The 17,119-nt window shown below is 39.6% G+C and overlaps 1 protein-coding gene across 2 annotated transcripts in view; it reads right to left on the bottom strand.

Annotated features, from left to right (window-relative positions):
- The window catches only part of RRBP1 (ribosome binding protein 1), a 58,360-nt gene that overhangs the window by 40,101 nt on the left and 1,140 nt on the right, over positions 1-17,119 (bottom strand). The window lies entirely within an intron of this gene.

Here is a 17,119-nt window from a genome sequence, read left to right as displayed (position 1 = left end):
CTAAGCTTAGATCAGGACTGGACTGACCCACTGGGAAACCAGGGAATTTCTCAGCGGGCCGCTAAAGTCTGGGGTTTACCTTTGCTAGGTTCCCAGAAGTAAAACCTTAATCCTCGATAAAAAAAAAAAAAAAAGGCAAATGGATCATGGAACACAGGAGGCAAAGGTACACTTGGAGAGGTCTGGGGCAGTAGATCACTTTAACATATACACAGATCTTGATTTATTGTATACATTGTGCACAAAATTGCTAGAAAGTGTATGATATGTAACAGATATGTAACAGATATGTAACAACTAAAGTGTACCGGTTTGTTGCTTCCCAGTGATTTAGAAGATGCTTTTCGCGTGACAAAGAAAATTGTACATTAATAATATAAAACAATATAGTTTGTGTGTGTGTGTAACTAGATATATTTCATGGCGCATTTCCTCATACCCTCTTTGCAGTTATGTCTTTATTTAACCTCTTTACACTCTTAGACAATGTCTTATGCGGGAGAGTTAGAAAATACACGGAATGAGAAACCAATCAGAAAGGATAGGTTAGGTGAATGCTGGTAAGAATTATGGGAAGCGGCACAGCAAAGGGTCATCAGTGTCTCCAAGGCAGGTGAGTGGAATGCATTATTAAACATATTGGAAGAATGGCGCAACCACTTTAAAAATGTAACATGACAGGTGCAGTTTAAGCAGTATTTAGAATTATGGATTGTGACAGCAGATAAGAACCAACTGACCCATCTAGAATACGATTCTGAAATCACTAGACTTTTAACAATTTCTTCAGGATGGCGTAACCCCTTAAGGACCAAACTTCTGGAATAAAAGGGAATCATGACATGTCACACATGTCGTGTCCTTAAGGCAGGGGTTCTCAACCTTGTCCTCAAGGACCCCCTACCAGTCCAGGGTTTAGGGATTACCTGGGTGTGTCTAGGGTGTTTAGAAAAATAAAAAATAAACACCTTAGAGTCTCAGGTGTTTTTTTTCCCCCTTTTTTTAAACACCTTAGACACACCCAGGTAATCCCTAAACCCTGGGCTGGTAGGGGGTCCTGAGGACTGGATTGAGAACCCCTGCCTTAAGGGGTTAATGAACATTCAAGGTATTACTAAAGAGTCCCTCCAGGTTAGAACGGACACATTCTTTGTCAAAACACATTTTCAAAATGCTTTTTAATAAGCAAAATACTTTAATCAATCAGCTAGTCATATTGCATAAATATTATAGATTTAACAATGAATGTCTTCATCTTGTCTGATAATTATGAAAGTTATTTAGTTCAGAAAAGATTTTGTGTAAGTTTAGTGTTTTATGTACACTGGAATTTTCCCTGCTTGCAAAGAATATAATTGCACTTTAAAGTTTGGATTGCACAGTTACACGTTTTAGAATACTCTTTGCACTTTACAAATTGAATTTGTCTTAAAGGCATAGCGCACCTATATTTGGTTTTTATTGTTGTGTGTGTTTCAGGAGCTATTACACTATCAGGAATTTGTCTTAAAGGCATAGCGCATTTGTAGCGCATTTGTCTTAAAGGCATAGCGCACCTATATTTGGTTTTTATTGTTGTGTGTGTTTCAGGAGCTATTACACTATCACATGATAGGGTGCTGCTCTCTCTCTCTCATATATATATATATATATATTCTTCCTAATAGGTAGCTGCACTCACAGATTTTAAAAGTCCAAAATGTATTAGTAAATGTTAAAAAGACGATCAACGTTTCAGTCCTGCATAGAGGACTTTCATCAGGATCAAATACTGATGAAAGTCCTCTATGCAGGACTGAAACGTTGATCGTCTTTTTAACATTTACTAATAAATTTTGGACTTTTAAAATCCGTGAGTGCAGCTACCTATTTGGAAGAATGCATAATACAGCCTTGGTTTGCTAGTACCGGTCACAAAGGGACACTAAAGCGTGAGTGCAAGAGCATTTTTATATATTTACATATATACATACATATACATATATATATATATATATATATATATATATATATATATATATACACACACACACACACACACACACACATTAAATATATATATATATACACACACAATTTTGTACTTTTTCCCTTATTTGTCAGATTACATGGTTAAGCTCAGGAGAACTAAAAAAAGCCTCTGCTTAGGAGCTTACAACCCCCACTCTTAAAACGGATTGTCTACTTACACTGGGGAGGCACCATGGCACTTCTGGCAACTTAACCACTACAGAGAGCTGTAGTGGTTATGGTGTTTGGAGTGTTCATTTAAAATACATATAGCATGCTCAACCAATGAAAGTCATCCAGCTTCATGGAATTGACGTTGATAATGTGGACATCTAATTCCAGATTAACAATGCAGTCCACACAGGGGCAGTTACTGAGGGCTGGTAAGCACCCCAGTTGATGTCAAACAGTTCCTGTTTAGTATTAAAAAGGACACTTCAGGGGGGCGTGGCCTAGCCGCAGAGCAGAGAGGACGTTAGCCTCCACAGCTCCTGCCAAACAGGGGAAATAAACCGACATTATGCCCACAAAACGGCAATTAAAAGAAGCTGGGAGGCCACCAAGCATCGGACAGCATCGAGAGTAACAAAACGATACCTCAAATGAGGCGTTTCCAGCGATGCACACCCGACATGCCCCTGCGGCCTACAAGCGAGGTGGGTGCGGGAGAGGCGGCCGCTCTCCCACAGCCGAGACAAGCAGCGACTACAACCTTGGGCCTGCGTTCCCCCCCCTTTGGACCGGCGGGGGATATCCCGGTCCACCCTCATACGCCCGCACAGAGCGCTCACCTTTGGGGTGCTCCAGGGCACAACTCCGACCGACGGACGCCACGAGACCCAAATAAAATGGCCGCCAGCAGGGCGCAGAGACCGACCCTGCAAAGCCAACAGCACCCGACCCGCTCACCACTGGCGCCTGCGAACGCAGTGGACGCCGCCTTTGAGCTCTTCTGGGCGAAATGGGAGGCCCACTTGAGAATGGCGGCACAGGCAGCCCGGAAAGCAAGAAAGAGACGGAGAGAGCATGCAGAGGAGTCACAGAAGCCCAAACATAAATGCGACCGACCGCACGAGCCCACCTGAGCAGATATCCTCTGGGAGTAAGAAGTAAGCCTCAGTAAGCAAACAGACGCCAGACGCAGTTGGGGGAAATTACCGCAAAAAAACGGTCAAAGAGGGAAGGTCCTGTACCGCTCCCCACATGGGAAGAAGGTAGACAATCTGCACCCACAGACAAGCAAAGTAATAAGGACCTGGTCTAACACTTATCACAAGAGACTAACAACTGTACACACAGGACTACCTAAAGACCCAACGACAACGAGCGACCCACCGAAGCGACGACAAGAACCGTACCCTCACTCGTACCTGGGCAGTATCCAGCACCCTAAGGGCATAGGCTGAACCTTCAGGGGCTCCACACAGGCTTAACAGCCACACTTCTCCTGGCGACATGTGCTTGGCTCCTGGACTACCCTTACACTGTCTCGCAGCACGCAAGTTAACACCAGCTAGCATTACCTTGTGCCCACTTAGCATTGCTTTGTGCCTACTTAAGTTTGATTTACAATTTTGATTTTAAAAGCTTACCATAAACGGTCTTAACGCGAAGGAATTTATTGCACCCAGCTAAGTTAGTTACACACTGTACTCGATGATACCAAATGCAATATTTCACCTGTTAAAGGCACAGCATGTTTTTATCATTAATGACAAGCGATTACATTTCTTAGAATGTTCATAACCTAGTTCTCATACCGACTTCAAAGCATTATACTTTTAAACTGTGTTTAAATCCAAATGTATAAGCATGAGAAAAATAAAAATTGTGCATGTTATACATATGCCCCGCATGTTACGCGAGGGAAAGACCAGAGGATTGCCTTTGGGGTACCTCTCATCAGTCTGTAATATACATCTGCACTACAAAAATAAAGAATTAAAAAAAAAAAAAAAAAAAGGACACTTCAAACGACATAACAACTGCAGTGAGCTGTTATATATGCCATGTAATATATATGTTAGATTGACATATGGATTTTGAAATGCTCTCAAAGCAATATATAATCAGCCAAGAACACAATGGTCAGACACTCCAGGGAAGACACAAGTTAAATGAGAAACACACTTTATTTGGACATTTATTAGTATCTGTAATGGATCACCTGGCACCCCGACTGGGTACCTCCGTTGAAGGATGCTCCTAACGCTTCCTGAGGGCTCCAAGCACTTTAGCAGACACCACAACCACCGCAGGCCGAACTTCTCTTCCTTCAGAGCAAAGCAGGAACAAGCTCTTAAAAGAGCTTAGGAGTGATTATAGCAAGGGAATATGCAGAGCATAGAAATGCCTTGTAGCAGATTCCCCCAATAAGAGACAGCACTCCAAATTGAGGGTGAAGTAGAACTGAAGCTTTAATCCAACACTCTGCTTTTATGCACATTTTACACACATAGTACTGCCCACAGGGTTTTGCAGAACAACCAATCAATACGTACAATACACTCAGACACTCCCAGCAATTACACACAAAATCCTCCCCTCTGCCTGTGATACAATTACTGAACACAATGGGCTAACGTAATTATCACAGGCAGGAAAATACACAATATTCATAACTTTAAAAGTATACATCACATTCACATACATTTTCAGCATACTCTAAATACAAACATATGTCAAAATCATACAAATTAGTCCAGTGGTTCAAAAGTTAGTTGGAAATCCCTTTTTGACCAACTGCAAGCATGGCTTGGGTGTGGTAAGCCAATTATCTCCAGCATACAGAAAATATCTCCATTTAAAGCAACAGTAAAAAACACATAAAAATACATAACTCCTATCATACTGAACAGAACCACCAGATAGCTTGGATCTGAGCGCTCAATATATTCGAACAGCGCTCAGATCCCACGAACAGAATAAAATCGCCATGGGGTTTAAGTTTAACAAGGGCCATACACAGTCCAATAGAAGTCCATAAGCCCAAAATGCTGTTTTTAAAGTGTCCAATCTCCCAGGGCCATAGTCCCAAGGCATGAGGCTGGCAATCAGTCCCCTCCAAACACCAGTGGCCACAGTATCCATTCTTTTCAGGTATTTTTTTAAATGTCAGATTAATCAAAAGGTTTCACTGGGTCAAGCCTAGTACCTTTTGTATTTTATTTTGGTTGTGGGGTTTTTAATTTTTTTTTTTAATTTTTTTTAAATGCTTCCTTCTACAATTTTTAATGCCTCTAATGCAAGGTGTATACATTAACATATTAGACAATGTGGTCACTGGGCTCACCCCTTCCTAATATGGAGATCTCAATCCTGTCTAAGAGATCTTCCTTGCCGGCGTAGGCACATAGAGAGGACCACATATCACAGAGAATACATGTGAGAACATTCCTGCACAGTAAGGACATTAAAATGCTCTTTTTCAAAAGACAGGTTCGGCATTTGAGTTTTATTTTTAATTTAGATCCTGTCACAGTTTGATTATCAACGGTCGTCACACATCTTTTCAACACAAAAATACCTCGTTCATGAAATACATTTTTCTGTCAATTTAAAAACTGAATACTTTGAAGACTACCTTCAAAAGTGCACTGTATTTACATCTGCCAACTCAGGGTCACAATGTATTTTTTACATAGGTCAACAGTGAGACATTTCTTATTTACCAAGTGGAGTGGGAATATGAGATTTCAGAATTTCACAGCGGTTGCTCGATATAAATAATTCTTAACTATGCTGCCACACCAATAAAGCTTTTTTTTTCAAGTAACAATAGAACTCTGAAACTTAAATGCTAGTAGTTAGATACTATCATACAATCATGCAAACTTGAAATGCAACGCCGATCATTGTTGTAATCTAGTGAACAAGTCACCCCGGGGTATACTTAACACTGATTTTAAACATACTGAATAAAAAATACAAAAATAAATAAATTTTAAAAAATGACATTTATATTTTCGTCTGAATGCCTCTCATTTGCACTTTTCCCAGACATCTGATCAAGTTCTTCCTCAAGCTTAAAGACACACTCTAATGTTACAAACAGATTTATTTTTAACATAAACATGTTGGAATTTAGATTGTCCAATCTAATGCTTTTCAAAGAATAGAGATACAGGGAGTGCAGCAATAGCCACACTACCAATCAAATGTCCCTTTAAATCGGGATGTGAACAGGATTTTTCACCAAATTACTGGACTACTAAAAACTAAACTACTAAAAAAAATATATATTAAAAAAAACAAAAAAAAGATTCCCCCTCCCCCCCCTTCCAATTGACAGAGAGTATAGGAGCAAAGTATAAACGTATGCTGATTAGAGGATTTGAAAGGTATACTTGTAGAGACAGCTTCCTAGGATGTTAAGACCCCTTTAAATGAAGATCTGGGCTAAAAGGTATACCGTTTTACACAACAGGAATTATGGAGATCTGACAAGGGAACTGCAGTGTATAATTCAGCCTAGTAATTTATACTGCAGGCTACAATAGTTTCATTGTGAGTTTATGAACAATTTAAAAGCATTTATTTTTTCCTTGATAATGAATACGTTTGTTTTTGATGCTTCCAGTACAGGAAATGAAAAGAATTAAAATAGCACGTCTACTGTTCAATCGTGAATGCTCTTTTGAATTGCATCAAAAGCGTTCTTAAAAATCTAGTCATACATTTATGATGATTTATTCATTTTGTATGTATAACCAACAGCTTCCAAATTTCTTACTCACATCTGGTAAATTAAGCACTCGAATTACGCTATATGGACAAAATTATTGGGACACCTAACTATTACACTAACAGGGACATTGCTTTCTAAATACATAGACATTAATATGTAGTTAGTCCCCCCTTTGCGGCTATAACAGCTTCCACTCTTCTGGGAAGGTGTTCACAAGATTTTGGAGTGTTTATGTGGGGGTTTCTGCCCATTCATTCAGTAGAGCATTTGTGAGGTCAGGCACTGAAATTGGACGAGAAGGCCTGGCTCGCAATCTCAGTTCCAGTTCATCTCAAAGGTGTTCGATGGGGTTGAGGTCCAGGGACTGAGCGGGCCAGTCAAGTTCTTTCACACCAAACATGTCTTTTTAGACCTTGCTTTGTGCACTGGGGCACAAAAAGAAAAGAAAAAGAACAGCCGCACGAACCAGAGACCACTTTTTATACCCTATTAACACTTAGTAACGATTCTACCCGTAGTGTTGTAATAGTTTGTCTGGGTGGCTGCTGTTAGCATGAACGACTACGAGGTGGCGGCCATCTTGTTCACATAAACGCAGGCAGCGGTGTTTGGTCGTCTAGTTCCTGGAACTAAAATCGGACACGGAAACTCTGGAACACCGCTGAACTTCTATCATCGTCTGCATTCGGTTCTATACAACTAAGGGCATTATTCATTGGAATCGTTCGTCTGGATGAGGGGAACAAGCTCCAGGGTAAGACTATTGACTATGTTAGGTAGTTTGTTTGGTTTTTAAACTACAGGACTAGACCGACTGCAAGCCCTGATTCTCTGGAACTGTTTTAGACAGGAGCCTCGTGTGCGGTCGGGCAAATTATGACTTCCATGGAAATCCCAAACCCCTGAACCGATCTGGGTGATTTTTGGATATGTTGGTCCCCCAGATCGGGGCTATCAGAGGATATGATTTGTGGGGTTTCCATGTGTTTTGGGGGTACTTTCAGGGGTTGTTAAAATGTATGTTTTCGGTGCCTGGAGATAATGGAGTTCAGTACAGTTCCTGACTCAATTATCTCACAGGCACAGAGGAGGGATTATCTAGTTTTGTGTGAGAGTGTCCTGGACCTGAGAGCCAATCTAATTACAGTGTGTACTTTTCCATAGTCAGTGGGGAATGCCCCTGGAATGTGTCACGTGTAAACCATTTGCATGGGGACTTGCATATAAACCAGCCAGTTGGCCTGAATAAATTAATTCCTGTTGTATCCTTCATCTAGTTAAGGCTGATGTTTGGGTATATGTCTGATTGCTGGGGAAATCTACTTTTCATCTGGAGAACGTTTGAATCAACACCCGAACTGCGAGCGTTCGTAACACCCTCCTCCACCAAACTTTACAGTTGGCACAATGCAGTCAGGCAGGCAATATTCTCCTGGCATCCGCCAAGCCCAGACTCTCATCTGACTGCCAAACAGTAATTAATGCCTTAATGCATTAACTTGGCTCACCCCAAGTTAAAATGGTACCAGACGTGGAAAGAAGGCCGAAACAATCGTCTGGGGTTGCTGCATCTCTCGTGCAGTGGGAGCTTGCTGGCATCTTAAGTCTGGACTACCCGTACAGGTGGGACCAGTCTGATATACTTCAGATATGTTCTCTCTGTAATAGCACAAGTGAGGAAAAGCTATTTTGAGATCTGAGCAGGGATGTACTGAAGGGCCAGCTATTGAGTTTACTCCAAGCTTTTGTCTGTTCTCATTCTTTTTTTTTTTGCTTTAATTTGTAGACTCTCTCTCAAAACAGGGCAACCAAGAGAATTAAAAAAATAAATACCTAAAATCTACTGTGTTGCATTGCCTTAGTAGGACCTGGCCTCACCTGGACAATTAATAAGTGAACAATGCAAGGTGGAACACTTTAATCTTTATACGGAATATGGGGGGTGAGCGATATAAACATTAAATACATATTAGTTAATAAGTAAAGAGAGTTGTCAGGCCTCATCTTATGTATTTATTAAATGTATACAGGACTCCTAGGTATTGTACATACATGTACAATTCACATACACAGCAGAAGGTGTGTTTACAAAGATCATGCCAAACACGACACAGAAATGACAGGTGAACGGTGAAAAAAAAAAAAAAGTGAAATATATTTCCTTATTAATAATGAGTCAAGAGGTCTAAAAATAATTATGACTTACAAAGATGCCGTGCACAATGTAGAGCACCTGCAATCCTCTCCCACCCATTTGGCACTCCCTCCCACATTTGTCTGTTCCACATTGTTTTTAATAATAAAAAATAACCATCCCTCTGTCTCCCTCCGCTCTCCACAGTGCCCAACAGGTCGTATTGCACGGGAAAGGTCATCCGTCTCAAAAGGGATATAGTAAACCTTAATCAAATTCTGTAATTCCCAATATTCCACTAAGCAGGAAATGGTTCTTTGAGGTTTGCTGTAATTGTTTTTTGTATTTTATAAGATACTGTATGTTGTTGCAGAGACTATTTCTGATGGCAGCGCTATTATAATATATATTTATATATAATTTATTTTAATATCTGAATGTTTTCAGTATCAATAACAATATCTGTTGCATTCAGTTTGCCTGCAAAATGCTGAATATAATATTAAAAGAATATTAAAGAGCACACTCCTCAAACCAGTATCTACAACAACACATACAGGTAATAAAAAACAGCTACCTGATTTGAAATTCCCAAGCTATAAAATCACAATACATTTTTTTTTTTTATTTATGGCTTAGTGAGCTCGCAATCAATTTTCCAGATGCCGGGAGCCTTGGCAGTTCTCCGCAGGCTTTGCAGTTCTTTAAAAATGAGAAAACCATAATGATACGTGTAACAGGTTTGAACGCATTGGTTTTCTTTTGTGTCTGTCTTTCATGAAGAAGAGAGCAATCTCTAAACACCAGTGCAGATGTACCTGAGCTGTGTATATTTCTGTTCATTAAGGGGTCCTTAGAGATCTGTATTCAATTAGTAACCTAGCAAAATGTTTTGATAGCTATTCTTCCACAAGAATATGAATTCAACCACTACAACAGTGATAACTAACCATTGACACTGCTGCTACTGTATACTACATTTCCCATGATGCTTAGCAGCTAGCAATACGTACGATTGTAAAGAACTTCCTCTGTAGTATCGCAGTCAAGTTTTTGACGTAGACTTTTTTTATGTATCATTAAGGTGTTATGACTGGTGAAGAGTCTCTAGCAAAATTAAACATATAATATATTAAAGATGGTGCAAAGGGTCATACATATACCCTTGAGTTACACAACCATGATTACAGGCCAGGTATATCAGAATCCCAAGAGAGAATCTTGGGAGGGGGTGGGGGTCAAGGTATTTCTTCCAGACTGGAATAATTACGTTTATAAGTTGTTTATTAAAGTGACAATTTCAAATTTTAGACCAAAGTTCCTGGAAGCATAGCTAACTTGGGAGATATTTTTCAGCTATTTTATCGCTAAATTTGACATTCACTTTAAATTCCCAACAACCCTCTTATTACTAAGAAAATTACATTTTGTCCAGTCATTAGCTCTAGGTGAAATGACTTCAGAAGAATGCAGTTTTTATTATAAATCGTCACATTTTCTCATTTTGCTCTGCAATTATCAAGCCTGTTTGCATTTACTATCTCAATCTGCCAAAAAGAGTTTTATACCATTTGCATTTAAAAGGAAGTAGTTTTGGAGAATAATCCACCTAAGTTCTAGAATGTATTAAACACATTCCACAGCAATACATTGGGCACTCAAGTTGTTACGTATTAAAAATACTTTTTTTTTTATTTTACCAGTGTTGTGTGTAGAAGCATTTCAGGATATAAGTAAGGCACAGATACACAGATCTGTAGAATTATTTTGTGCTCAAAAAGAACCATGTCCTACAGTGCATGTTTGGGGTGGCACCTATTCCATAATAACCTAAACGCAAATTACGGGATATAATGATTTCTGCAGGTATCTTTTTTTTTTTTGGGGGGGGGGGGAGGGGGAGGGTTAACAGTACTACATTACATTTTATACATGAAGGGCATTACCATACAATACCCTTCATACCACATCAAGGTAGCAATTATGTTCTGGGAATCCAGTAACGAAAACTCCAATACACCCACTGTTCTTCATCACACAATACATCTTAATGGGTGTGAAATCAATGGTTTCTGAATGAGTGCCAATGTTACTTTCTAAGAAGAATCACAGGAAACAAAATCATACATATTGTTTCAGAGTTTCCATATATTATTATAAAAGCTGTGGTGGGCAAAGGACCAAGAAAATTGGTCCTAATAAGGTAGGTAAAGCCAGGGGCGACTTAACCTCATTGTAACGGAATTCACTATTCTTCACCAAGGCAAAGAGGCCAATACAGCCGTCCTGTTGGCTTAAACTGGCATTTTGGGATTCATTTTAATTCAATAAAATCGAATTGCTAAGTTTGATGCAGGTTCAGCTGGGCTGAAAAAAACACCAGCTCAGTATATAGACTACAGACTGATCTTGGATTGTCACGCAAGTAGCAATGCTTAAAATCGCATTGGATGCGTCAATACCCTATGCATGCCTGGTGCCCAACCCAACATCTCTCCCTGTCCCCCCCATAGAGTGTGTGTGGGTAGGACCATAGTGTAGTGCAGGGGTAGGCAACCTATTAGCAGCACTGTGCCGATATAGGATTGTGATGTCCCGTAGTGTGCCGATCCCATTTTTTTTTTTTATTGAGGTGTGTATGCTGCCGTATTCTGCTTGTGTTATTTTTACTGTAATTGCTTTGTATCGTTGTATTTGTACGTATATGAGCTATTATATTGTATATGTTCAGGAGTAGTTTATGGTATCGTGTATGATACATATGAATGTGGGCTGTGTATGAGGGCTGCTTGTGAAATTTTGTGTGGATGGATATGTCAAATTGTGTGTTTGGTAGTGTGTGGGGGCTGTGTGGGGGCTGTTTGGGGTATTGCATGTGAGAGGCTGCATGTGGGGTTGTGTGCATGTATGTGGATTGTTAGTGGTGTTGCATTTGTGGGGATTGCATGTGTGTGTGGGCTGTTCATATTATTTGTATGAGGGGAGGGTTATTCTGCATGTCTGTGTATTTCTGGTCCAGTGGGAACCAGGCTGGCCAGGTACAGGTCAAGAACAGGAGTTGTGATAGCTGTCGAGGGCTGCTCTACTACAGTGTGGATTCCCATTCACAAGAGCTGGGAGGAAGTGATCTGAGATCACTTCCTCTATGTGCTACAATGCATAAATTGAGGATTGTCATTCACCCCCTCTTCGTATTAGCCGATATCTGAAGTTTTACTGGGACTCCTGATAGGCCAGAGTGTGTTTGGCTCTAGCAGCCTTGAGTGCCGTGCAAAGACACCTCGAGTGCCGTGCATGGCACTAGTGCCGTAGGTTGCCTACCCCTGGTGTAGTGTGTATGTGTGTGTGTGTGTGTTAGCTGTGAGGTTTGTAAGATACATGTGGGGTCTTTGTTTTCCCCCCTCCTGCTTCTGCAGGGAGGGTTGCTATGGTCACTGGTGATTAAACTCCCTGGTGGTTGAGTATAGAAGCTCCCTCACAATCCGTGCATCTGTGAATGAAAGTGCGAGCTGGGGATACCAGCAGCATACTGACACAAGGGAGAAATTACTTTGGTTTGCACTCTCCATGCTCCCTGCCCAGCACTGCACCCCAAGACCTCCCTGTATCAGCCCTGCTGCTTGTCTACCGCAGAGCTAAAAACCCAGACAGACCAGCTCTATCACCTAATGTCTGGAGGACAGAGGGAAAGTGTAGCGTGATTGGATGCATTATCCACACTTAAGTTACACTTGCAATGCAATCCAATGAATTTAAATGGAACACTCTGGGCACCAACATTGTTACTAAAAAAAGTATATATTATTATTATTATTTTTTTTTTAAATACAGTTTTGTAGCTTTCTGCAACATAACCCCACTCCTTTAGTCACATCTCCAATTCACAAAACATCTTCCTGAAGGTAGACAGTGCAGCCCTGGCCTTGAGAAATGAGCTGTGCAGCTGCCTTGGCCTTTTACTATCTATATCAGGGGTGCCCAAATTGTAGATTCCCCAGATGTTTTAAAACTACAACTTGCCATGATGCTATGTCATTCTTCAGCATTCTAAATACATGCAAAGCATCATGGGAGTTACAGTTGTACAACATCTGGGGATCTATCGTTTTGGCACCCCTGATCTATATCATATTTTAAAGCCATGCTAAGGGCAAAGGGCTAGATAATCAAAGGCAGGGATTGGCTGTGGGGCAGAATCATGTCAGCAGCTCAGTTCACACTCATCTCTCGTTGGCTGAGCCGAGTACTTCCAGCCAGGAAGGGGCTTTGTGAAAACCAGAGGCATGGCTAAGGGGGCAGAGCTATACTACAGAAAGTTACAAAACTTTTTATTTTAAACAAAACTTTAGATTACAAGCTTGTTTGGGCAGGGTCCTCTTTACCTACTGTTTCGGTATGTATGTCACACAGTTTTTTTTTTTTTTTTTAATTAAATGTTTGTTTTGTTTCCTTATTGAACAGCGCTGCTGATTATGATGGCGCTATATAAATAAGTATTACTGTAACTAAAAATATTTTAATGTAGTGGAAAGTCCAGCAAGAACATGAAGCAAAAAAACAAATGTATATAATATGCATTGGTCCCAGGGTTCTGACTAGAGTGTCTCATAAGGCAGAGTAAAACATGTTCTTTGACCCTTGCAGTAAATTTGAAGTACCAACTTGCTTAAAGAAAAAGAAAAATTACATTTCCACATTACAGAATTAATCAAATAACCAGCCACAGCCAGCTGAATCTAATCGCCTGGTTCTCTCTGGCTTTCGTTCTATATCTGGAAGTCTCTTTCATGACACAAATCCAGAAAGTAATCAACTGGATATTAAACAATAATTTAAAATGCTGATTATTTAACCCCTTAAGGACCAAACTTCTGGAATAAAATGGAATCATGACGTGTCACACATGTCATGTGTCCTTAAGGGGTTAAGGACACATGACATGTCATGATTCCCTTTTATTCCAGACGTTTGGTCCTTAAGGGGTTAAAGAGGACACACTAGGCCCCAAACCACCTCACCTAAATGAAGCGAAGATACATAGATGTAGTCCCCTTTTTCCAGACAATGTAAAACACAATATTTATCCAATACCATGCCTCTCACATCACTGAAGGCAGAGCAGCTGTTCTATAGACACTGACCTTTTGGATAAAAAAAAAAAAAAGGTAATTTTATGTTTATTTTTCTTTTTATTAAAAAAACAAACAAACAAAAAAAAACACAGGGTGGTGGCCAGTAATCTATACAATTACACTAACTAATTTAAAGGGACACTATACGCACCCAGACCATTTGATCTCATTGAAGTGGTCTCGGTGCAGTGTCCCTGTCTCTCTTAGTCCTGCAATGTAAAAGACTGCAGTATTTGAAAAACTTCCCTTGAAGGAGTAGGACTCTCTCTAGTGGCTGTGGCGCCTCTTGGATTCTAACAGACAACCAGCATCAGTGAAAACCTCATAGGAAAGCATTGATTTAATGCTTTCTTATGGGAAAGGCCTAATGCGCTTACGGCGCATGCCATGCATGCTCCTTAGGTCCACCCGGTCAGATGACGTCGGAGCTCAAATCACGTGAGTAAATAAAGGATTTGTATTAACCCTTTATGTGCCAGGGGTCGCAAGGAAGTCGGTACCAGAGGCACTATAGTGTTAGGAATGCAACTAGACTAGATATAAAAGGCTGCACAACCTTCACACTGAAGCCAAGATGCACACAGGCTGGGATGGTCAAATAAGAATTTTAGGTCGAAACTGCACGCACATTTGTCACTTTATTGAGAGCAATTTGTTTCAGCTTTTACTTTCCAACACTAGGAGACCTGAAATCAGGATGGACCTAAGGGTGTGCTAATGAGACCCCTGGCAATACCAAAAATAGGCGGTCTTGCCCAGAAAGGGGTCAGCTTCGCCCACAGAAGATGTGGATCTGCCCAGGCAGCACTACTGAAGCACTCTCTGCATAGACCTAGAGCCCTCAACACAACATGAGCTCATCTAACGATGGACTCACACCCCACTGGCTGGAGACAGATTCTTGGTGTCCTCAGAAGCCAGACTACAGGGAATAAAACTGAGATGGCAGGACAGAAGTAAGACGTTGTGAGCGTCCCGCCAAGTTTGGGAGGGGTATGTAACCCCTGTTAATACATTTAGAAAGTGCATCACAAAGTCACGTCTAAACAGAATAAAAAGATAATGAAGACTGTGCCTTCAGCAAATGTTCAAGATCTACTGCCTCTGCCTGTAACCAGAAGACAGCTAGGACCAAGCACATAGTAAGCAGTGAGAGAGAAATTGGGAGTCCAACCAGTCTAGGTCCTGCTTTGACTTTTGAAGTGTTTTACCAGAAAAATATTTTGATGTATTTCATAAATCAAGTGACTGATTCTCATTCACAAAAAAAAAAAAAAAAAGTATGCACTTATGTAACAAGGACATCCATTTGCTCAAAGCAGTGCTTCTCATTCATGTTTTTTTTAACGAATGAGTGGCTGCCTGTGAGAGTCTCTTTCTGATGCTTGAAGTTATGTACAACTCTTCAACAGAAGGCAGAGGGTTTCTGGGAAAAATACAGTTTAGGGAACACTATACTTCACAGAAGTGCTTTTATGTGTAAAGAGTGTGTCCTCTTTTTTTATCCCCCCCCCCCCCCATTTAACACAAATTTACACTTTTAGAATTTAACTTTATTAAAATGTATTATTTATTAAAATTACACCCCCTGGCAGTCAGACAACAGGTCCTGTTACTTCCTGGTTTGTTCAGCTCAGTGAAGTTATACTCAAAAGGCAGTAATTGCCCAGAGCACCTGCTTTGACTTCTCATTGAGCTGCATAGGGAAGTCTGATTGGACAGCCACAGAAAGTCTGGGTGATATTAGAAGAGGAGGGCTTGCAAAAGCAGCAGACAAGAAATCTGCAGCTTTTGCGAGCGGTTTTTCAGATATACCTAAATTAAAAAACGATTATAAATGCACAAATTTCATTTTGGGTTTATCTACTAAATAGTGATTTATATGGGCAGTGGTGTTTCAATTTCTCTCTCCCCGCTCGACTTTTTTTTTTTTTTCTTTAAACAACACATCTAGTATCACAAATGCACGTTTAAAAAACAAATCTGGATTTTTCCTTGCATAATATTAAAACAGATTAATTCTTGCACCTTAAAGAAGTGCCTGAACAGCCAGCAGAGTTTAAAATATTTTTGTTCATATGAATCGAGAAAACAGGATAAAAAGAGATCATTGTCCGCTATATAAATAGCAATAATAATAATATTAATATGGGGGTTATATGTTACAAAGGACATTCTGTAAACATTCATGTATTATTTAACATATTAAGAAATATGGAAATATATAATATATAAATATGAAATAGAAATATATAAATATGCATTAATCAGCAACAAAATGTTTCATGCCAAGTACTTGCACATGGAATGGAGATTTGCCTTTTTACAATTAAAATAACATAAACTTATTTATTTAAAAAAAAAAATTGAATCATCATTATATATATATATATATATATATATATATATATATATATATATATATATATATATATATATATATATATATATCTCTCAATCAAGTTGCTGAATGGCACAAATTGTGTATCTTTTTTTTTTTTTTTAAATCAAAATCTAAAAGCACAACCAGCAGAGGTCTAGCAGTTTTTAATGTACAGTCACCACTAAACTCTGCATTTCTCAATTGCAGAAAGTGAGATCAAAGCTGATTGAGCATTATGACATTCTGGCAAAAAGTAAAGGGGGCAGGAGGGGGAGGTAGACGTGCTGGTACACCAAACATACAGTCCCATATGCTAATAAGGTCCATCCCAAAGGGGTCTGGCAGTCCAGGAGGATGGAGTTATCCATTATTTTTCCAGACTGCTAGATGGTTTAAGCAGACGTGTCCCTCACACCATCAGCTCAGTGGAGAAATGTGGACACGTAAGCTTCTTCTAGAGAGGAAGGTCACAGATTGGGGGAGCTCCCTCACCCAGGGAGTTCCTCTCTAGAAGCGTGTATCAATTTTTCCATTACCAAAAGAAACAAATAAACAAACAAACAAAAAAAAAAAGGACTGAAAGATTTCATTACAAAATCATCATCATGTTTTACACACACACACACACACACACACACACACACACACACACACACACACACATATATATATATATATATATATATATATATATATATATATATATATATATATATATATATATATATATATATATATATATATATATATATATATAAAAATTTGTTTTTTGT

The sequence above is a fragment of the Pelobates fuscus genome, chromosome 2, assembly GCF_036172605.1.
Source record: "Pelobates fuscus isolate aPelFus1 chromosome 2, aPelFus1.pri, whole genome shotgun sequence".
Classification (NCBI taxonomy): Eukaryota; Metazoa; Chordata; class Amphibia; order Anura; family Pelobatidae; genus Pelobates; species Pelobates fuscus.
The sequence above is the reverse complement of the archived record's forward strand: the minus strand, read 5'-3'. Positions and strand labels throughout refer to the sequence as shown.